This window comes from Equus quagga, unplaced genomic scaffold, assembly GCF_021613505.1.
Source record: "Equus quagga isolate Etosha38 unplaced genomic scaffold, UCLA_HA_Equagga_1.0 HiC_scaffold_68_RagTag, whole genome shotgun sequence".
Lineage (NCBI taxonomy): Eukaryota > Metazoa > Chordata > Mammalia > Perissodactyla > Equidae > Equus > Equus quagga.
The window spans coordinates 248,289-273,115 of NW_025794381.1; the positions used below are offsets into that span (position 1 = coordinate 248,289).

General features: G+C 40.8%; 2 pseudogenes; one reads left to right on the plus strand and one right to left on the minus strand.

Moving 5' to 3' along the window:
• Positions 1-2,110: 2,110 nt before the first annotated feature.
• LOC124232498 (SLA class II histocompatibility antigen, DQ haplotype D alpha chain-like) lies at positions 2,111-5,759 on the minus strand (annotated as a pseudogene).
• Positions 5,760-12,973: 7,214 nt separating this feature from the next.
• Positions 12,974-18,481, plus strand: LOC124232499 (HLA class II histocompatibility antigen, DQ beta 2 chain-like; annotated as a pseudogene).
• Positions 18,482-24,827: the final 6,346 nt, after the last annotated feature.

Consider the following 24,827-nt stretch of genomic DNA (forward strand, 5'->3'; position numbering starts at 1 on the left):
GTTGGAAGACTGAGGCAACGTGTCTAAAACTACTTCAAAGGGTAAAAAGACTCCAAGTCAACTCATATCCACTCTCAATAGTAAGGTCTTGGACACACTCAGGAAAGTCAGAGAATCCCATCTGTTGATCCATTTCAACTGCAAGGGTTTCCACTAGGAGACAGCAAATCTAGAAGAGAATGCATCACCCATAGCTGCTCCTACATTATCTTAACTGTTTGTCCCTCCTGGGATTTGTCTCTCACAGGCTTGTGCTCTCCTTAGTGAAGAGGAATGAGGGGCAAGGGGCTGGGAATATTGAGCTGTTTTGCTGTTTCCCAAGGGCACACAGAGATGCACAGGAACTCAAAGAACCTGGTTTAGGCTTATCTGCCTAGAAACCTCCTGCAGCCATATTTACTCTACTGTCCCTGACATGCCATGGTGGCACAGGAAAGGCTATGTGCTTGTCTAGGAGGGATTCATGTAGGAGGTGAGCAAGCTACACCTGTATTCTAGGGACCCTAAATATGTCTATAGTTTCTACTCTCATCCCTTTCCCTGTTGTTACTAACTCTAAGTAAGGACGAAGTATTTCGTCCTTCTTAGATAACTGCATTATTGTTTTATTCTTATGTTCTCCTAATGCTCTATCTTCCATTTCTTTTCCTGCCTAGAGAATTCTTATCTCCTCAGTTGTGAGGAGGGGAGAAGAAAGCTTCTCTTATCATCATTCCTCTTCAGAAGTTAAAACATTTTGAGTTTTGGTGCTTTTGTGAATCAAAATTCCTTACTCCTAACTTATTTCTTCATCATGACTTTTAAAAGCTATATTAAAATGAGTAAAGATGTATTTCTTGGTCTTTGTATTTCTGTTCTAACAAAAATACACCAAAGGCAGATGGTATATGTTACCTTCATTGATGTCTGAATTGGGCAGTGGGTGACAGTGGCCAAGGGTGGGAATAAAAGGAAGAAGGAAATATTAACCTCAGCTAAGACATCAATATTATCAGTCTATACTTGGTTGCTTTGGTGTTACTAAGCATGAAACATGATCTGGGAAATGAGATTAAATGAAGCATAAGGGGCCATGGTGATATCGACCCTGATATCAGTTTCCCCACGTTAAACCCAGCATATATGTGGTTAAAACCAAAACACTCATTCCCTCTTACTCTCTGGCTTCCTGGCTCCAGAATCCACTATCCTCCATGGAGACAGACACCGTCAAGGACAAGCACCTGGATTATCTCCTCCCTGCAAAGAGATACAGGCTGGTGGGAAAGCTGCTGACCAGCAAGGTCACGGGCTCCTTCCTCTCTGCAAGTGTCTCAAGGTCAAAGACAGGCTGGTGGGAAAGCTCTGACCAGCAAGGCCATATGCTCCCTCTCCCCTACCTAAAACCCCAAATAAAAACCCTTCGTTTTAGCTTTTCGGGGAGCTTGGGATTTGAGCGTTAGCTGCCCTCTCTCCTTGCTCAGCGCTGTGCAAAAATAAAATTCCTACTTTCTTCCACCACACCCAGTGTCAGAGATTGGCTTGCTGGGCAACGGGTGAGCGAACTCACTTCAGGTTCGGTAACAATGGTTCTAGTCAACGCTGAGATGAAAGATAGGACAAAAAAATTCAATAAAGATCTCATAAAGGGGGATTTATTGTTTACACAAAGATATTAGTCCATGGTCACTGAGGGATTAGATAGCTGGATGGGATATTCCAGGGTTCCAATAACAGATAACAATTGGGAAAAGAAAAACAAACTTAAGAGGTCAGGGGAGAATTTTGAGGGGTATGTGAGCTCTGAAAGGATACAGCACCTTAAGTCCTAGGGAAGAAGTGAGAGGAGGAACATAGGAAGAGAGAAGGAATATGATGAACTTGGCCAGAAGACAGTGCTAGGTCACCCAGCATGTTCACTCTTCTGCTCCCATAGATCAGCAATATGCCTGCAACAGGACAGAGGTGAGATGGATGGATCCTAGGGGTCTCCCATGCCATCATGATGTTTTCCAGTTCTACAACTTTTCAACCACATTTATGTCCAGAAGCTATTCCCACTTTCCTTCCTCCTCTACAGTGTCTCCAGTCTAATAAATCTGAATCCTTCCCTTCCCCTCTAGGATGTGATTCAGAAGGGCCCTTGCTGTCTGGGGGTACCACCTAAGCGCAGGCCCTGGATAATGAAGACAGTGCCCAGCATGATTTCCACGAGGCCCACAGCCAACCCTAGGGCACAGACCACAGTCTCTGCTAGCTCTGACATAGGCATTGGAATCTCAGCTTCTGAGAAAGTGAAGTTATGAAAGTCAGAATACAGAGTGTTCTTGTGCATGTATATGTGATGGGTGGGGAGGGGTTTGTTCTGCAAACACTTGGGGCACGGGGCTTAGGGAGGAGAGTGAAGTCTATCATTAGAAACCCTTGAAGTGTTAAGTTTAGGATCACGACTGTTAAGGGATAATAGGCAAGATGTTCTGGACTTGACAGAAAAAAGAAGATTTCAAAAGAGGTGGAACTCTTACCAAAGCCAGTGTTTCAGAAGTAGCTCGTCCAGGTCCCAGTGCTCCACCTTGCAGTCGTAAATATCATGAGTAGAAGGAGAAAGGGAAGGTAACTGATCTTGAAGAAGGAATGATCATTCTTGGAGAGGAAGCTGGTCTCAGAAACACATTCTGTGACTGAGTGCCCATTGCTAAGTCATGTGACATTGATCACAGGAAGGAAGATGTTTTCCACAAGACAGATGAGAGTATTGGGCTGACCCAGCATCGCGGGAGACTTGGGAAACAACACAGTCAGCTCAGGAACGTCTATGGTGAGGAAACAGCACTGATATGAATTGTGAATATCTCTGCCCTGAGGTTCCACATTGCATCCTGGAGGAGCCCTGCCACCAACATTTCCCAATCTGATAGTGGAAGAGCTCTTGCTTCTCTCTTCTTCTTAGGAAACAATGTACACTGCCTGCACTTTATCCTTGTGCCCTTCTCTCTGTGGGACCCACTTGTTAAGGTAGGAGGTCTATGGGACCCCTCCTTGAAAGATTCAAGAATTGCATTATAGGAGTAAGGATCTTTGTATTACTTGGAAATATGTAATTTGTAGGAAAGGAAAGGATGAGGATTCAGTAATTACCATGAGAAAATCTGAAGACTGTTTGAAATCAAGAGAGTTTTCCACAGTAGTGAAGGGTATCTATTCCTAGGGAAGAAGGGAGTGAGGCCTGGTGTGAGGGGATAGATTCAATAAAAAGAAGTAGAATGGTGAACACATACTATCTGTAGCAGTGGTAGAATTTGAGCGTTTGATCAGAATGTCCAAGGTGTTTTTCAACTCAGCTATGTTTCTCAGTGTACCCTGTGGGTCAAAACTTCTAAACTTGCTAAACAGAGGCAGCTGCCACATTGCCTCTTTCTTCTCCAGGTCCACATAGAACTTCTTATCTCCATCAAATTCATGGGTGAACTGGCCAGAGGGACCATAAGACTGGTAGACGTTTATGCCATTAGAGCCAACAGGGCCAGCTGATGAGTGATGGTGAGGAGCAGGAAAGTGGAAAACAGAGGGAGAGAAAAGAACCTTATTAAACCAAGTGACACAAGATACCACTTTCAAATATTGTGGGCTTCATCCTGGCAGTCTCTAAACAAAATTCCCAGCATCTGATTCCTTCCCCCTCAGTGTTGAAAGTTGCCCAGTTTGAACCCAGTCTGTCTTTCCGCTACAATGTAATGCTCCACAAGGGCAGAATTTCACAGGTCATGTTTACTGCTATTCCCTGCATGCCTAGCTCAGTGCCTGGCACATGGTAGGCATATGATATATATTGTAATGAGATGAAAGAAGGAGTGAATGAATTAGCATGGTATTAACTTTCTTCCCCAGAGATTCAGTTTACTTCTCTCTACTTTGTAAATTTTCTCTCTCACTTAATCCTTTCATCAAACACATCCATTCTGGTTCCTCCCTCCTCAGGACTGGCTTAGAGCAGAACATTTTCTACACAGGGATTCCTTCCTAATTTTTTCTTTTTTTACTAAGGAAAAGCACACAGGATCTTATTATTTTAAAAGAGTTTCCTCTAACTATTATAGGGTATAAGAAAGAGAATGATAAGGACAGCAACATTACAAAATACATAAAAAACACACAATGCTTCTAAAGTCTCTGTTTTGTTAACAGTACTGATCCTTAAAGGAGAGCACCTGATTCCTTCTGAAATAAAAAATGGAATCTTTTATCAGATTTGGGATTTCTGTTATTACCCACCCTTCTTTTTTTTTTCTTGCAAGGGGTTACCCAACTGCTCCATTTTCTGACTCAACACTTACATTCATTGAGGACTCAAAGTAAACTATGGCCCTTTTCCTTGAATGGACAATGTACTTATCTGAGGATGCCAAAGCAGAAGGGCAGCCAGTGCAGTATGACTCCACTCAAATCAGCCTAACTGGGCACTTTTGTCAAGACATATATGAGCCTTTTACCATTTCCTCCTTCCTTTCTTCCTCATTTACTGAGCATCAACGAGGTTTCAGACAGCTTGAGGAGCAGAGGGTATAACACCAATCAGCATGGTCTTTGCCCTCAAGGAGCTTGTTGAATAGTGGGAGAGTCAGGTGAGTAAAGGAGCCAATATGTTACACTGTGGTAAGTTCAGTGATGAGGAAATCGACAGCCTTACAACACAACATCCTCCGCAAATACCTCATCTGCCAGTCAAACCAAACTATATTATCCTTTCATGTTCCTTGGTCTTTGAAGGGATATGTTTTTCTCTTTGAAATGAAGTTATCTTTTAGGATTTCCAAGACATCGCAAATTTTCTTGAAGTTTTGCTTAGTTACCAATTTTTTAGCTGAGTTCTCTCGTTAGACATGTTTTTGACCACATTATGACCTCCAACCCTTCCATCTCAATGTCCTGCTCTCCAAGTTTGTCTATTCCTCACCCGGCTCACTCTCTTCCCTACCCTGCATGACCCCCTCAGTTGAAAACTATAAAGGCTCTCCAACAAAGCCTCCTTATCCTTGCAATGAATCTCTTTGACTCCTTTTTCAAACGTGAATGTATGCAATTATCCTTTTCCTCTGGTCCTTGTCCTGCGCTGCTGACTGTTGATGAAGAACATCACAGTAAGGGGCCAACTGAATCAATTCACTTTTACAGTTTCAGCCTCGCTGAGTCCACTGTTCTGCTCAGCAATGGTCCTTTTGCTTTCCCTCACTGATCTGTGCACCCTCTAGGAGGAAGGCAACATATCTTTTCATTTTTGAATCCCCAAAACTTAGCTCACGTGTGCTTAAAAATGTATATTGAATGTGAACTGCTATTCTGAGGATCACAGAGATTTGAGGGAAGATTGACAGGCACAGAGGTAGCAGAACCATATGAAAGTGAGGGTCAGTGGTCATGAGAGCTGCATTATGGCTTGTGAGCCCTGAACACTGTTTTTTGTTGGCCCCTTCCTCCACAGAAACGTTAAAACATATTTTAATGACCAAATTGGTACAAAGGCAAATATAATACAGGCTAGATTAAAAATTAAAACATTTTCTTCTACTCTGAAAGTCCATCTTTATTCTTATTTTAAAAGAAATTAAAACGTTTCATGAGACCCCACAAGCAGACTCTTGGCACTGTGCCCACTGTGCCTAACCTGTAAGTCGAGCCTGAGCAGTGCACTCTGGTGTGACATCCAAAAAAAAACTTGGAAGTGTTCTGGAGAAGCAGGTGAAACTTCCACCACCAAACAAAATTAGACTGGGAGCAGCCATGGTTAATAAAGTTACTGAGGATTAGAGTAACCTCCATTTCACTTCCTATTTGAACTATTTGGCTTTTCTACTTTGGTTTTTACAAACCCACTCTTCATGTGTATAAAATAATAAAGAAAAGGGCCAGAAATGGATCCTGGAAGGAAAGGAAGATATAGGAATGTAGAAGAGAAGTTAGAAAAAGGTGGACAGCACAAGTAGAGGGGCATAAGGGACTAAATAATTACTCTGTGCTTGCCCAGTTTTCCTCTTATGGGTCTTCACTACATGAAGAGGAAGACAGGTAATTTAGCCTGAAAATTTGAGAATAATATAATTTAATCACCAAGTTTTTCATCATAAAGTTCTCAATTAAAATATAAAGATATTCTCTACTTTCTTAAAGAAAAAATATGAAGTTACTCGTGTAACAGTAATAATTAAAAAACAAGAATAATCATTGAAATTTATATGTTTAAATTACTTGGAAAAATTTCTATAAACTTGTTTTATTTGATCATTTGTTACGTGATACATATGAGGTAACTGAGATTAAGGGGGACCATATGGTAAAATGACTTGTCCAAAGGCATTCAGCTGGGCTCTCTTACCCACTCCCCACCTGTGCCAGTTCCCAGCATGGAAATGTATGTAAATCTGAGACAAAGAAAAGGAAATCCTTCTTTAAATGTACAGAGCATATGGAATTCATCCAATTCTTTGCCCCAAGATAAACTATAGAAGAAATGTATTAAAAGCTTCAAAAGCTGTTCAGAGAAATTTGGGAGCAATAGTTCATGAAATTTTAGTAACCAAATATCAACTCAAGAAAACATCCCTAATCTTTGAGGCAATCATGAATGAATGCCATAGAGCCCTCTGGGCTATATTCACTGGATCTAATAATAGAAACAGAATAACATCTTTGGTGAACTCTGTAACAGCACAGGTAGCAAAGAGAGTGCGTTGGGACTCTAGTTTCCTGAAGGAAGAACAACTACGTTCTCAAAAGTTCCAATATTCGCACCTGGAGCAAGAAAAGGAATTATAATATCATGTTGATGCCTAGAGCAACTACATGATCCTTCATCTGAATTTTTTTCCTGCCTTGAGTACTCTTTATGTTCTGTGTTTCACTGCTGCCTATCTATGTGTAAACAAAATTTGGAGACATTGATTACATTAAAGAAAGTTCTGGCTCGCTCATTCTATGATTTTATTTTTTTAATTTAAGAATGTCAAGTCAAATGTTGCAGGTGGAATGAGGGGAATAGCTGTCACTTAGAAAATTGGTTTTCTTCCCCTAACCTACTGGATCTTTTCACATTTTCCTGCCACATTAAAACTCAAGATATTTGTGAGGGACTAGGGAGTGAACTAAGGTCAAAGGCAGTCCTTAGAGGGAGATTTTTTTTTTCAGAAGAATTGATCTTCTGTATGTTATGGAAGCCACAAGTTAATGGGAGTTCCATTTAGAGTCAATTATCCTGTCCCTGTTAGATTTCCCTCAGTTTCTCAGAACTCTGTTGTATGTCACTGCATCAGAGTCTGTAAAAACAGAAAACTCTTGGCATCTGGGAGCTTTCTGGTACTATTAACTAGGGCTTAGTGATGCCAGGAGCTGGGCTAGTACTCACAGCTGGGTTTTAGTGTTTTTCTGCTAAACATAAACAATTTCATAGAACAGCATTATCCGACAGCCACACTGTGACCATAATGGATCAAGACAGAAAACAAGGCCACTCAATAACCATGTTTGAACACAGACAAAACATGAATGTTATACAAACCAGAAAAATGACCAAGCATACCTCTCTCCTAGATTATATGAATGTCTGCTTCTTCTTTACCAATTACAGCTTTAGTCTCAATATAGTCTTCCTTCCTCTAGGTAAGATTTCTTAAGATACAAAATTATGTAATTACCCAACCCCAACACCCACCTTCTGACAGAATTCACTTAGGAGCAAAACCTCTATTTCTTAAATCTTCCTCAAAATCACCTAACACAAACCCAAAACCTATGAGTTTAATAGCCAGTTTTATGTGTCAGCTAGGTTATAGTGGCCAGTTATTCAATCAAATATTGATATTTTGTAGACATGATTAAAGTCCACAATCAGTTAACTTTAAGCAAGAGAAGTTATCCAGGATAATCTGGGTGAGCCGGATGAAATCAGTTGAAGTCTCAAGAGCAGAGCTGAGGCTTCCCTGAGGGAGAAGAGATTCCACTGCAGCCTGCAGCTTCAGCCTGTGCTGAGAGTTCCAGCCTGCCCTTGCTGACAATGGCCTGCCCTATGGATCTTGGAATTGCCTACTCCACCCTCACGATTCTGTAAGCTAATTCCTTACAATAATTCCTTTAATAGATATCTCCTATTGGTTCTGCCTCTTTGGTTCCAAAACCCTCTTACTGAGATACCCGATGATTCCCCACAGTGAGTTTTTTTTCCCTCACTGCAATGAACAATAAAACCAACTTGTTCATCCATGGCTGTGCTCCTGATGGTCTATGGCTAGAGGCATTAACAGCTCCTCATTAGGCTGATGTGAGGAATACACATATACAGTACTTGGAATGAAAAATTTCTAGGACACTTTAAATAGACTTTTCATAATTTAATATCATTGCCATTTTATTTTAAAAAAGGACTTTGAAGCTCAGAGAGGTAAAGGAATTTGCCCACGGTCATACAGCTGATACATGTCAGTCCCAAAATGTGACAAGGGCAACCCCTAATTCTTTCCTGGGAGAGAGGGTCTCCTTCCATGTGGATTTAGAATCCAGCACCCTAACAGATCTGGGATAGATATTTGACCCTATAGGTTTCCTTATCATTCTTTCTAGCCTCTGCCATTGTGAACCAAGAGGGTTTCTGAGGTTGCACTTGAGATGTGCTCCATTTGCCATGCAGCAGTCTCCTTTCTGTGCAATAAATAACATGTTTCTATGCTTTTTCCTGGATCCAGACTTACCAGAATGTATCTTGCAGAAATTACTTAAGATTTTGGCAAATGGACAAAATCTTTCTTGATGGTGCTCTACAACTTCACCCATTAATATTGCAATTTAAAAAAATTCAACTTAAATTAGGAAGTTAGTGTGTTAAACATATAGGATCAGAATTGTATCTTGGATAAGAAGTTGAAGGCCCAGTCTCAGAGCTCACATCCTATGGGATGGAGTGAAAGTCGAAGCAAGGCACTGTCATTGACTAAGAGATAGGAGATGAGCTCTCTGTCTTTAACCTGACTCTGTCTCTCCTCTTCCTGCTTCATCCAGCTATCACACAATGAGCCTTGTTCTAGCCACTAATGTCTTCTGGTCATAATTTTAACATAAACTAAAATTATTAGTGAATTAGATTCAGACAGAGGAATGGTGTACGATTTTGACAAAACTGATTTGTTGTCTATGTCTAATGTTACGTTTGTCTAATAAGAAAATGAAAGACTCTTCTGATAAATTAACCATGGAAGTAAAATTTGGAGTTTAAAATATTACTTTGTCCAACAATTTTATTAAAAAGCACTGCTTTACAAGCCATTGATTTAATAATTAAAATTGTCAATATAAATGAGATGTGTCATTAAAATTTACATCATTGAGAGCCATATAAGAAATTATGTAGGGAGAACTTATGTTATTTCTAGTTAACATTCATAACATTCTCTAAGAACCTGTGTATTTTCAAATTTTTTATTTCTAACTTTCAACTATTTGGTCCTGATATAGCTCTAGTTATGCACTGGTGAAGTTTTACTGTAAAGGCAAAAACCTCCACCATCTTGAAATAATTAAAGGTGCTTCACAACAATTACAGAGTTCACAGTAGCAAAGTAAAAAGATAGACTTTATCTTATTTATCAAATAAATAAGCATTTGGTTCTGCTTTTGATTTTGTCAGCTGCATCACCTTGAGCAAGTCACTCAAAATATGTAAGCCTTAGGTTTCTTTTCTATAAAATGAGATGAAAATTGTTATATGATACTTAATATATGAAGAAAAGCTATAAATAAGTACAAATTATAAAGTTTAAGTACAGTCTAGTGCATGGCACATAGCATATAGTCCCAAATGATAACTACTGTATAGTGATATATACTACAGATGGTCCCAGATTTGCAACAGTTCAATTTATGATTTTTCAACTTTATGATGATGCAAAAGTGATACTCATTCAGTAGAAATTGTACTTCAAATTTTGGATTTTGTTCTTTTCCCAGGCTAGCCATGTGAGGTGTGATACTCAATCCTCTCTCATGATGCTGGGAGGCAGCAGCAAGCTACAGCTAACACTCAGCCTCACGATCATGAGGGTAAACAACCTATACACTGACAACCATTCTAGACTCATAAGACCATTCTGTTTTGCACTTTCAGTACAGTATAAAATAAATTGCACGAGATATCTGACACTTTAGGATAAAATAGGCTTTGTGTTAGTTGATGTTGCCCAACTGTAGGGTAATATAAGTGTTCTGAGCACATTTAAGGTAGGCTAGGCTAAGCTATGATGTTTGGTAGGTTAGGTGCGTTTCCGACTTATTTTCTCAACTTACCATGGATTTGTTGGGATGTAAACACATTGTAAGTCAAGGAAGATCTGCATAGTATCATATTTATGCTATATAAATATTAATAATGATAGCATCATGCCTAGGCCAGTGACAGTCTACAACTTTTCCCTCATTCATCCAACATTCTCCCTGTGACAATCCAGGATGTGGGAGCCTGTGAGCCACAGAAGCACCAAAAGATCACCAGAAAATAGAATTTCTTTGAAGAAACTCGCATCAAACTTTTCTATTTAACAATCTACTCCAAAACTTAATGATTTATTATTTTCTTATGATTATGTGCTAGGCCAACTTGGGCAGTCTTTATTTTCTGGGCTGGCCTCAGCTGTTCTTAAGTGGGTCCCTCATGACGTCCAACACTGTTCAGTCTTGTCTTTAGTCTGTAGTATCTGACATTTCCCTTATTGGCTGTTGTGAACTTTTGCTTCTTTTATTTTTCCCCATTTATGTCTTCCCTCCAATGTGTGAACTCCTAAAACGCAGGATCCATGTATTTTCATCTTTGAAACTCAGGACCTTAACTCTGTAGAGGTGTAAAAAATACTGCTAAGTGACAATATTCACCACCTGGGATCTGTTGGGTTTTTGGGAAAGGAGACCAAACTACTGCAAACAAAACCACAACGATGTGTCAGAGCTCCACACAGGGGATACATAATCCTGAGGGCGAGGAATGCAGGGCACTTGGGCTGTGGCACAGGACAGGCTTTCAGACATTTGTCAGAAGCTACAATGAGGAGTGGCCAGTCCTTCTTCCTCTAAATCCAATTAAGATGGGTGAAATATGATCCTGAACTCTCTGCCATAAAAGTCCATGTAGCTCACAAAGCTGCATTCACTTTCTTCTTCCTTCATCACTTTGTATTGAAGCTCTGTGTCTTGTACTCAACTTTCCACATTTGTGACCACCGAGAGGAAAACCAGGTTCTGAGATCTGAAATTATAGTTAAAATGGCAGTTCTATGCAGGGGTAGTTGTGTCACTTCAGAGAGGGAAAATGCTGTGGATTCATGATCAAATACAACTAATGTGCTCTCCCTGCTCTTTCTCTCCATAATGATGAGGTAAGAGGAAGGGATTCGAAACCATAATGATTCCACCATCCGAACAGAGATGAGAAATAACAAGAAGACTCTTCTGTCTTTGTTACTGATGTTAAAAAAAGATGAACTCACTACAATTATATTAAAAACTAATAGGTATGTCGCTCACCACAGATTGCAGAGAACTTTTACAAATTATATCTGCATTCATGACAGTGGTCCTGTGAAGTGTGTATGCTTTCTACAGATAGGGCAAAATCAAGTCTTTCAGAGCTGAAATGGCTTGTCCATGGTCACTCTGCTACTAATTTGACTCTTTCCTCAGATTCTTTAAAATGTGATTTTAAAGAGATAACTTTGTTCAAGGATAAAGGACCTACTTTATGTTTGTCATGGAAAATTCATATAATTGGTTACCTAAGGGTTGATATAGTGAACGTATGTAAGTAGCTTCACAAACACTTAGAAAAAATTATGGATAATTGCTTGATAAATTTTTATTAAAGGGAAATAATATTCTGGGGGCAGCATGTCTAATTATATTGCTACTGGCATTAAGGACGCCACAGAACCCTTCAGAATATACAGTGTTTTTTGATTCCTGAAGTGAATGCAGAATAGGGTCCTGCATGGCCCTTTTGGTGACAAGATGATTATTATGTTCACAGTTGACCCCACTGTTTCATAGTTCAGGGAGGATTTAAGCAGCTGAAGAGTTTATCATAGAAAAGTCAACTTAACTTTTCAAATACTTTCATTCAAAGAACAGGAATGTAATATATTCTTGCTTAATGAAGAATCACTTGCCAGCAAGGCTCGATGTAGATTTTTTTTTTTGCTTGTTTTCTTGCTCCGCATATTAATCTGATATTCCCAACAGTTGCACATGGCAGCTGAGGAACATTCTATAATATTAAACAAGTCATGTTACACTTAAGTTTGTACATATGAAGACGTAGGTATAAAATGTATGAAACATGATCCACATTTTACAGAGACGCCTCAGGCAAAAAGAGTTCAGTCATTTGCAGACTCTCATAAAGCACATCAGTGGTAGAACTGCAGCTCAAAACCATTTCCTTCTAACTCTGCTCCTCCCACCACAACTTAAGGCTGCTCAGAGTGTCTAAGATAACAGAAGTGAACATCTCTGTGACAATTATTTTCTCTCCCCTGAAATATGATCCCCATTTATTTTCCCTTACCAAAAAAATCTCAAGTACAAGAACAATATGTTTTAAATAAATATGACAAAGATGTCTACTCCTGAATCACCTTTCTCTCAGTTCTTTAAACCCCTAAGGCATACAATCTTCAGATTTTCTATAACTGAGAGAAAATCTTCACTTCAACGTTCATCCAGTGAAATCTCATGAAGACACAGTGCCAAGCAGTAGATTGAGAACCTTCACAAAAAATGTCTGCCCAGAGACAGATGAGGTCCTTTAGCTCCAGTGCTGATTGGTTCCTTTCCTAGGGACTCTCCAACCCTACTGCGCATGGAAGTTCCCTCAGTCTTTATTCACTGAAGTGGGTACATCAGATCCACCAGGTGCGAGCTGTGTTGACTACCATTACTTCTTCCTCTGTTCTTCATTATGTCTGGGAAGATGGCTCCACAGATCCCCAGAGGCCTTTGGACAGCAGCTGCGATGGGGATGCTGGTGGTGCTGAGCACCCCAGTGGCTGAGGGCAGAGTCTCCACGCAAGTGCAGGGCCGCTGCTCTCCAGAGCCATCACTCTGGGGAGCAGCCTCTGAAGGACGCTAAGGCTGGGGTGTGGGGATTCTATGATTTTAGAATATAGCCTTTCTGTGGGAAAGAGAGCTATGTTACATTCTCATTTCTACCTTCTAATAATGAGGCGATGATAATCCTCATCCTATGGGCTCAAGCCCAGGCATGTTATAATGGGGAGAAGACAAAGTGTGCATCTACCACCAGAGACAGGACAAAGTGAGCATGGGGTTATTTTTGAAGATATGAATTTCTCCAAAGAAGACACAGTGGGATTTCCCATTTCAGAATGTGAGCTAAGTACTGTGGGACTCTGGGTTGGGGAATCAGAGGGCAGTAATGGTCTCTGTAGTCTCATATTTGAAGAAAAGGACTCTACACTCCTGACTCTGAGTGGAGGGCTGGTGGAGGCGAATTCTTGCTATTTGAGTGAAGCTGACAGGGTAACAACAGACAGGCAGTCTTCAAGTTTCACTGATTTATTGTCAAATGGTGACGAGTGGGATTCATGACTTGAGTTGATGGTGAACTAAATTTAGGAGAAATGAAAATGTAAAGAAGGAAAATAACACATGTTGAGAAACCATTCACTTCAGACACAGATTAGTATCTTTATATAAATTCCCTCTCGATCTTCCTAATACCCTATGTGTAGATGTTGTGACTTCCTTTTATACATTTGTACTTACGATTTAGATAGTCTAAGAAACCTGCCCAAGCTGGTAACTGGCAAAGTTTAATTAGAATCCAATTTATCTAATTCGAAAGTCTGTGCTCTTTCCATGAATAAAATGCTCCTTTCTACCACTCAGGGAGTGTCCTGCATGATGTTCTTTACTACATCTTCGTAGAGTCAAAGGGAAGCAATACCTCTTGAAAGCCTGTTATGACCGGAAGCAGCAACATGAGTCTGTTCCTGCCTATTTTCAATATTGGAACAAAATGATACTTTCAGGGGATTAAAAACTCACTGATTAATCCTAATCTGACCACAGTGTTATCTATCATGTTCACATCACTTTTAGCTGACTTTACACTCTCTTTCCTTCTGACTCACATCCTAATGCAACCAAGTACTTATATTTTTGCCATTTCAGTTCTTTTTCATAAAAATTATTCTAACATTCTTTTCTTGAAGTTTTGCCTTCTATTTTTACTCCCAATTTGTTTAAGATGAAAAGATTTTGTAAATCCGTATAGCTGACCTGATTTCAGTCAGACTCCAAGGAAGGACAACCTGAACAAGAGTTAAAGTCAAACTGGAAGCGTGGTTCCCTCCAGATAATGGCTCATGGGTGCCATTTAATCCAGATGCAGAGTCTGCCCGCTGACCTCAGTGAGTCCCAGTTATACTTTCACGTTTACATTACATTCTCATTAACCCAGGCCAACCTCTGCAAGAATCTCAGAATATTTTCTATAGAGAACATTCATGATAATAATGTCTAATTACCCGAACAAGGAAGTAATTCTTAACAATGGGGGGAGGGAGTAGGGTAGGCAGCTAGTAATTAAACTCAAATGTTAAAAAAATTAGGGAAAAAGAGAAAATGAGAAAACATAATGTATTACCAAGTAAATAAAACACATAACATATTTACTATAGTTTCATGCTAAGAGAATAAGGGAGATGGAATAAAATGGCTGGAGAGGTAAAGGATAAGATGTATAAAATAGGTAGGGAGAGGTATGTGGTATTGACCTTGAGTAGCAATCTGAGAAGATATAGGAATCAAGGCGTGGACAAATGTGGTGTTTATCAGTGCTATTTATTTTCAAGGTTCCCTTTCTTTTCCTTCAAAAATTACAAGCTTTTGAAATAACATTAATTTTTTGTCTGTTACTAGATTGCAAGTTCTGTAAGGGCAGGGACCATGGTCTGTTGTTTATCTTTGGATTCCCAGTGCTTGTCAAATTTATATGTGTTGAATTGATAAAAAAAATGAATCAATGGATGAAAAAACTTTAGGTGGCATATATGATGGGGAGATGGAAGATCATGTATTCAATAATATACATTTTTTGTGGGGCGTTTGTGGCATTAGAGCAAAGCTTAGGCTAAAAGCTGAGAGGTGTTTTGTTGTTTGGCAGCTTGTATGCAGTGCTCTTGCTCTTAAATTTCATTAGTATTACAGGCTGGGAATTATGGAATGTAGACTGTTTGAGAAGCACTGCTTTGTAGGAAAGATGTGATGGTCACTGCTATCCTACTTTGTTGGACATAGAAACATCTATACATTCTTAGTTCTCAGTCCATGTTACTGTTTGTGGGGCCATGACTTGTGTTAATGGTCTCACAGCCAGCAGGAGAGAGTCAAAGCTGCTATATTTTCTCTACTGTGGGGAGCACTCGGTTTAACAGAAAACAATGTCATTGTCCTACCATGAGTCTCTAGAGCTAGTCCTGTTGGTCACCTTCAATAGGTGTTGGGGAAAATAAGTCCAGGTTTATTATTTTTATTTTTAAAAGTTTTGTGAATAGTGGCTTGTATAACATAGCAATTTATGATTTTAAAGTGGTTCATTTTTATCAATTAGTATCAACAGAGTAACTCTCATAGGATGATTACTATTATCTCTTGTGACTCTGAAAAGTGAACATACTAATGCGTTTATTGAAGCTAATAAAGTGGCCAAGCTCAGATCCTAACCCAAGACTTGGAGTCCAGGGTTCTTCACTCTGGTGCCAAGGAGGACTCTCCCCATGGGAAGACTTGTATGGTCTCACATCTTGCTATACATTTTCCTGTCTGTTATTCTCCTCAGTGGAACCTACAGTCACCATCTCCCCATCCAGGACAGAGGCTCTAAACCACCACAACCTGCTGGTCTACTCGGTGACAGACTTCTATCCAGGCCAGATCAAAGTTCGGTGGTTCCGGAATGACCAGGAGGAGACAGCCGGTGTTGTGTCCGCCCCCCTTATTAGGAATGGGGACTGGACCTTCCAGATCCTCATGATGCTGGAAATGACTCCCCAGCGTGCAGATGTCTACACCTGCCACATGGAGCACTCCAGCTTCCAGAGCCCCATCACAGTGGAGTGGAGTAAGGGGCAGTTTGTTTCCTTTCACCATGGGCCCCACAAGACAGAGGGCAGAGCTTCTCTGGCTCAGCCCATCCCTTCTCACCCCTTATCCCTGATGCCACTACTAATCTGGGAATCACAGGAAACTAGAGCGCCTCTTGCCCCATAGCAAGGGCATCAGAAGAATCCTGATCTCATTGCCTTTCCAGATACTAGGAATTCAGTTAACACACTGTGGCCCCAGAACCCAGCCCTGAAAAGTCTGAAGGCTTGGCTACCATGGCTGGTGACTGGAGTTTAGGGTCTAAGATTTAGATGTGTCCTGAGGAGCAGGGATCTGCTTCCCCACTTTGTCTCACCCACCCACTATGTCCAAGGATCTATCGGCTGGTCCCTCCCTTAGGAGTGGTCAGAATGGAGAACTAGGTTCCCTTGGTGCCTCCACCTCCTGTACCTCAGACTGGACCTCAGGCTTCCCAAAGGGACGCTGTGGGGCACGGGGACAAACGCTGACACTCAGGCTCTGCTCCCCAGGGGCGCAGTCTGAATCTGCCTAGAGCAAGACGCTGAGTGGCATCGGGGGCTTTGTGCTGGGGCTGATCCTCCTCATGCTGGGCCTTATAATACATCACAGGAACCAGAAAGGTAAGGTGCTGTGGGGAAATGGGGAGGATGAGCTGTGACTGAGACCAGGGGTCATCGGCCTCTAGATGTTCCGGGAGACCTCTTTCTGCTGACCCTGAAAGGCGGGAGGTTGGGATGGTGGTGGGAGGAGCCCTAGGGGGAGACTATGGAATCTGGTAACAGGTGGAGTTTATTCTAGGACTTCCTTGCAGTTCATCATGTCTCACTGGCTCCTTTCCAAAAACTTCCTTCTTTACCAGAGTCAGGCTTCCTTTCCTTCTAATGAGAGTTTCATTCATGTTGTAGGATTTTAACTTAGGGCAGTTAAGACCTGGAGGCTGATGGGTGTAGCTGCCCCTGATGCAGGAAGGGTTAATAATCACTGGAAAAGGCTTGCCAACAAACTGTGGCCCAGAGGTGAGAAGGCTGGTCAGCCAATGACGGGTAAGACCTCCAGGGGGAGGCAACCTAAGACAGGCGTGGTTACTTGGGGGCACAGATGGAGACACGATATCAATATCGGGAGCAGGAGGGGCCTTTGCCTAGGAGCCCTTGCCTGCTCTGAGATAAAAATATACGAGCACAGCAAAAACATGATAATATCAAAACAGAGGCCGAGGGAGGGCTCCCTGAGAAATCACTAAGAATTCTTGGCATTTGCTAATTACTTCATCCAGAACACCTGTGTATGTTTAACAGATGTAAGCTATGTATATATTGAAACGCTGGTTATAATAAACTCAGAGTGGCCATGAGCCCTCTCTGCATCTATCCTGATGTGTACATTGGATTGCGACACTGACAATGGGTAGGGAGGAAATAAATATCCAATCAAGTTGTGTGTCTCATTTCCCTTTGGGGTGAGTGGGGGACTGGCTATTGCTGTAATGAGACATTTCTCTGTGTCACTTCCTTCGTAGGACTTCGTGGGCCTCCACCAGCAGGTACTATTTCTGCTCGGATTCAGTGGGGGCATGGGGACAAGTAAATAGGGAAGGGCTGAGGTGAGTGTACTGGGCACAATGGTCTGGGTTCATGGTGTTTTCCCTGCTACAGGCATCCAGGTTAGGTGAGAAGTTTGCCCAATTTCTGTAGGAAGCTCCCAAGGTTGTTCCCCAGAACCAGGCCATAACTTTGGTGGCATCTTTCTGTGACACTTGGAGCCAGAACCACATTTTGGATATTAGACACCAGGATGATGCCCACTTTGTGCCACATATTGGTGACTACTGCCTCTGTGCATTTATAAGTGACTGAATGAGGCTACTAGTGATGGAAAGAAGATGAGTTATCATCTAATTTATTAAAAAGAGTGAAATCTTCATATTCCCCGGAAGGATAACAGCTGCTCCTCTGCCTCCCACAGATGTGTGTGGAGCTGAAGTGCTGCGTCTTCTTTAGCTAATTTCCCTTTTACACAGACATTGGAGGAGGTGATGACCCTATGCCCGGGACCTCAGCTTTCTTTGTCTGAAGCTGCAGGGACCCTGAGGGGAGGGGAGTGGGCACATCCCTCAGGATGCCATGTGCTGATCATTCTTTCTCTCTTCCACTGATTCCTGACGGTACTTTGGGATTGGTCTTCATTCTTCTGTAATGCCTGCTTATCCCTCCTCAGAATTCCCAGCTGCCTGTCAGCCTGTCCCTCTCTGAGATCAGAGTCCTACAGTGACTCTAACAAAGTCACCAATTCACCTCCTGTGACCCCCAACCAGAGTAGCTTACTGTGACGCTGCTTCCTGCACTGGCCTTGTAGCCTCTGCCTGTGTGCTGCCAGCTGCATCTACGCAGACCCCAAGGGTATTTTCTGTTTCTGTTCTTCCCTGAGAGACCATTCAAGAGAAGCACATTGAAACCATTTACCTGACTATAGAACGTTTATCATAATTAAACACGATTCTGAGTTATCTGTATCCTGAACTTCCTTAAATGAGCAGAGATAGGAAACCACTGTAGAATGAAGGAACATATTTTGAGGAACCTGGGACCAGACAGAGGGGCTATTCCTTAAAAGGAGACTAGAAGCACCTTGCATGTCATGTAAGTTTGGGTGAAGGAGATAGAATATCAATTCAATTGTGGGATCCTTCATCATTCTTTAGGATTGATGTTTAGTGCAGTGGCCTTAGGATGTGCCAGCCTCTCTTCCATTTTAGTTAGTATTGTTTAAGTAAGTAAGCATGGTGGAATTGTTTTTGGACCGATATATGACCCTGGGTCACTGGTGTTTCAGATATATCCTGGCAAGTCGCATTGATTGAGGACAGTTTTTATTTTGGGCAAAGTATAACCAGCAACAAATTTGATTTTAAATGATAACAATCCAACACAAGTTTATTTTGTGCATGTTACAAGGAAGCCTGGGGTCAAATTGATTTCAGAAGCAACCAGATCCAGACATTCAGTGAGATTTCATCTCTCATCTCTTTCTATTGTATTTCTATCTGTGCACCTTTCTCTCTTTCTCTGTGTCTCTCTTTGTCCCTGTATATTTCTTTCACTGTGTCTCTCTGCATCATTGTCTCTGTTTCCCTTGTTGGGTGTCTTTCAGTGCATTCCTGCCCTCCTCTCTCTTTCTCTCCCTCTCATTTTTCTCTGTCTGCATCTTTGTCACTAATTATCTGCTTCTCCATATCTCTGTGTTTCTTTTTGCATCTCTCACTATTTTCTGCATCTTTCTTTCTCATCACCTTACATTTTATCTCATCTCTGTTTCCGTGTGTGTGTGTGTGTGTGTGTGTGTTGTATGTTTCTGGAGTGTCTACCAGAGTTTTAACCATTTTAGGAAAGATTCTGATTGGCCCAGCCTTGGTAACATGCACAACTTTCAAAAACTTCATCCTGTACATGGGATGGAGAATGCCTGCGTTGTGCCCCTCACCCTTATTAGGAACAGAGACTGGATTATCCAGATCCTTGTGTTGCTGGAAATGACTTCCTAGTGTGGAGATGTCTACATCTGCTACATGGAGCACCCCCAGCATCCAGAGCCCCCTCGCAGTTGAGTGGTGTCAGGGGCAGTTTGTTTCTTGTGGGCCACACAAGACAAATGGCAGAGCTTCCTCTGGTTCTAGGGTCCCTCCTTGGAGAGTGATGGCTCAGACTTATCCCTTCGCTTGTCTCCCATACAGTCACCTGATGGTACTGCTGAGCTAGAATTCTCAGATGACAGAATTCCCTTTGTGAATATAATGACCTGTTGATTCCTGATGACATTCTCTTCCCAGGTGTTAGGAGGTCACTATACACTAAGGTTCCTTAGACATGGACCCAGTCCTGAAAGCTGATCTCCTTCTTAGTCTCTGGGTTTTGGCATTAAGACCACTAAGTTTATCTCTGAGGTTATGGAAGGCCATGGTCCTAAGCAGTAGGCATCCCATCCTCCTTGCTCCCTCAGCTACCCATTGGGCCTGAGGGGCCAATGGTGGTTCCTTCCCTCCCCTGGATGAGGTCAGAATGAAGAACTAAGCTTCCTTGAGACATTCATCTCCTTTATTCCAGGCTGTACTAAAGGTCGTTAGGCAGGGACACTGTGGGGTGTGGAGACAGACAGTGACACTCTGGATTCTGCTCTCCAATGTGGTAGTCTGAATTTGCCGAGAACAAGATGCTGAGTGGTCCGAGATTCTGTACTGGTTCTGTCACCTTCCTCAGGGTGGGCATTGTCATTCACCATAGCGTTCAAGAAGAGTGACACCTTGGACAAGTGAGGAGGACTTGTACTGGGTGCCCTTGGTCTCTATATGTAGCTCTTTGCTTTTGACCTTGCAAAGGCAAGAGGCAGGGCTGGAGACTGAACCAGACTCAGAGTTTAGGGAGACATTAAGATATGACTTTTTTGTAGTTGAAACTTAAGCCCTATCATAATTGTGAGTGGTAGACTATATTCTGGGACATTCTTACAGTTAACATTGTCACACTGGCCCCATGTTGGAAGATTTTTTTCTTAATGAGAGGATCAGAGTCATCTTCCCTTCCTTCCAGTGGCAGTTTCATAGGAGTTATTTTTTTGCACCCAGATTTCACTGAGTAATGAAATCTTTAATTCATAATTTAATTAAAATAACAACTATGCCCTTTATAAGCAAGTTTGCTAACAAAATAGCTGAAATCTTAGTAGCCATATACCTTGAGCAAAAGTGTATGGGTGTACTGGAAAACAACCTACTAGTCATCAGCATGTGGTCTTACCGTCAATCATATCAGTTCACCAATATTCCATAAGCTTCTGTACATTTCGCAGCCTCCTCTGCAGTTAGATGGGGGTCACGTGACTAGTACCAGTCAATGGCGTTAAAAGCGGTGTAAGCTCTGTCTGCTTTGTCTTCCACTGCTCCGCAAGCCTGGAAGCCATTGTTGAGGTGAGAGTGTACAAGATGTTGGAAACTCCATAACCTGAGTCCCTTGAATGACTGTGGACTTGAGTCCCTTTTATTGAGATAAGCCACGGAGATTTAATTATTTGTTTATTTTTTGCCCAAGGAAGATTAGCCCTGAGCTAACACCTGCCACTAATCCTCCTCTTTTTGCTTATGAAGACTGGCCCAGAGCTAACATCTTTGCCCATCTTCCTCTATTTTATATGTAGGATGCCTGCCATAGCACAGCTTGATAGGCCATGCATAGGTCTGCACCCAGGATCCGAACCAGTAAAGCCTGGGTCACTGAAGTGGAGCATGGGAACTTAACCACTATGCCATGGGATCAGTCCCCTGAGATTTAATTTTTACTGCAGGTTAAAATCTTACTCCAGCATAACCTTGCCCTTCCTGCCTAGGATGATGAATGTTTAACTGAAGGAATAGAGTTCATAAGTTAAAAGGGTGAATCAGTTGAGTTAATGGAAGTTAAGAGATGATGATTTTTTTAAAACATTTGTTTGTTTTCTTCTACTCAAAAAAATATGTATTCCTAGTGACTATAACAGTGCTTTTATAGGGGATGTTTTACTGATCCACCTACATCCCTTTCTTTGAGACTAAAGGATTTATTCCCTTAGTCACAAGGAATGTTACTGGCTGACGGCCCTCAGATGTTAGCCCTCCTCTGGAATTACCTTGCTTGAGAAGTGTCTCATCCAATTTCATCCCACTTCCCAAGAACTCATCTCCAATGACTGCTCAATGTGGGTGTATACAGGTCCTGATCCCCACTCTAACTTGGGCCAACTCTCAATGGCTCCTAAAGCATCAGAATTCCCTGGGCGTTTGGCTGAGGACATTGTTTTGACTCCATAACAGCCTGACCTTAAAATCCTGGTTTAATTCATGAGTCATCTTACATAATTCTTCTTTCTGTTTCTATTGTAATTTAAATATATTTATTTCTGTGTCTTCTTCTCTTACGTGTGGCAATGTCTTCTTTACCCATTCTTGAAAGATGAAGATATTAGCATCACTAACTTTTCTTTCCCCTCTCCTTTACTCTCCACTTGCGAAATTGAGGGATCTGAACTTCTTTTTATATTGTCAAAGCCGAAAATATTGACATTCTACTATAATAATGTCTTTGTGCTTTGCTCATAGCTTAATTCTAAGCTGAAAAAAAGTTGTTTATCACTTTATAAATATCACTTACGTAGTCAAGCATTTTAGGCTCGCCACTGAGCTACTGTACTTGGATCTCTTTTCAGTGGCGTCCTGGGTTGAATCCACTATTTCTTGGAATCCTCGCCTTCCTATTTCCTGAATAACAACCTCACTTACTAAGTCATATTCTTAATCAGCTTCCAATAAAACTATGTGTGGTAAGTAAATTTTATATTCTTTCATGTCTAACAGTATTTTTATTCTTTCTTAATGCTTGATTGTGATTTTGAAAAGGTATACATTTATTAATTATAATAATTTTCCTTTAGAATTTCCAAGATAGAAATATCTGGCAGTTTGACTTTTTCTCTGTTGTCAGATTATTTTATATTCCCCCATTGGGATATTTTATGATCTTCCTTTAACCCTTGAGGTTCTGAAAGTTTTAAAGTGATGTATTTAGGGATGAAGCTTTTTTCATTAATCTTTCTAAATATAGAGCAGTTCCATTCTATGTAAAGAATAAGATCCTTTCTATCTGGAAAATTTTACCTTATTATTTGTTTTCATAATTTTCTCCCTTCATTTTCTGTACTTCTCTCTCTAGCTCTGTTACTTGGTGTTGACTTCCTGGGTCTATTCTCTATGTCTTATGTTTTCTACCATATATCACATTTCTTTGTCTTCTTTTTCTTCTTCTCTTTGTGAGGAAGATTGGCCCTGAGCTAACATCTATTGCCAATCTTCCTCTTTTCTTTTTCCCCCTCCCCAAATCTCCAGTAGATAGTTGTAGGTCATTCTAGTTCTTCAGTGTGGGATGCCACCACAGCATGGCCTGACAAGTGGTGTGTAGGTCTGTGCCCAGTATCCAAACCTGTGAACCCAGGCTGCTGAAGCAGAGCACGCTAACTCAACCACTCGGCCATGAGGCCAGACCTCTCTTTGTCTTCTTTTTAATTTGGGGAGATTTTGATTTAACTTTCTTACTTTTCTATTAAATTTTCCATTTTTTTAGCCCCCTATTATTACTTTTATAGATGCAATATCTCTTCACTCTTAAGAATTCTAATTAGAAATACATTAAATAACTTGTTTGCTCCTACATGAACTTTCTCTATTAAGTCTGTGATAATTTTCATTTTATTCTCATCTTCTGTTTCATATTGCAAGATTTTCTCAAACATTTGCTCTGCCCTCCTTAACCTTGTGCTTCACATGCTATACACCATCTTATTTCATCTCAAGGTACATTTCTTCAGGTCTTCTCTAAACTCTACCAAATTATACTTGGTTTCTGTACAATACTCTCCCATGTTACCCTGTTCTTTTCTTTTGTAAATTCTTCAGAGTTTGTAATTATGTTTGTGGAATTATTTCATATGCATATATTTCCTTCTACTGAAGTGTAATTCTTTGAAGACAATGAATGTATCTGTTTTCACATTGTTCTATTACACTCAGAGCATTGTATGTCATATATCACAGCATTGGTACTCAATGACCATTTTTGCAGTATTGATTGAATTATCTAATATATTAACAAGGTTTGGGGCTTAGTTCAACCAATGATAAAGGGGGCATTACTTTTCTTCGCTTTGCTATTATTCCTTGTTGCATACATATTCTCTAGGGTTGCATTTCTGAGAGGTTCCAGTAGTCTGGAGCAGCATTTGGATACTCAGGGTTTCCTAAGTGTGATAAAAATGAAGAAAAGTTTAAAAACCAACATAACTTCAAACAAAAGCCTTCTTTTACTCCTTTTTTTGGCTTTCCTGGAATACATTTTTTTTTAACTTTGTATTATGGAAAATTTCAACTATATACAATAGTAGGGAGTATAGTAACATGTATTAACAGTCGAGCTATAAGAATTGTTAATTCATGGGCAATATTGCAAACCCATCCAGTTACTCTTACATACACACTGGATTATTTTGAAGATAATCTCAGGCATCATATAACTATAAATGTAAATATAAACATAAATATTTTTATGAAAATATGCTGACTTTTTAGAAACATAAAAATAATGTCATTACCACACCTAAAACTAGATAGTTTGTTAATACAGTGTTCAATTGTTTTGATTTGATTTTTAACATTTGTTTTGTTTGAAGATGAATCCAAACTTTTTTTAACATTTTTTTTTAATATGAATGCCTAGCATTTGGTTGATGTAGTTTTTCTGTTTTTTTTTTTAAAGATTTTATTTATTTCCTTTTTCTCCCCAAAGCCCCCCGGTACATAGTTGTGTATTCTTCGTTGTGGGCTCTTCCAGTTGTGGCACGTGGGACGCTGCCCCAGCATGGTCCGATGAGCAGTGCCATGTCCGCGCCCAGGATTCGAACCAACGAAACACTGGGCCGCCTGCAGCGGAGCGCGCGAACTTAACCACTCGGCCACGGGGCAGCCCCAGTTTTTCTGTTTTTTTAATGTATGGTTTCTCTGTTCTCTATTTTTCCTTGAAAATTATTTGCTGAAGAAATGGAGTTGTTTGTTTAGTAGAACTTCCCATATTCTGGATCTTGCTGGTTGCACCCCTGTGGTG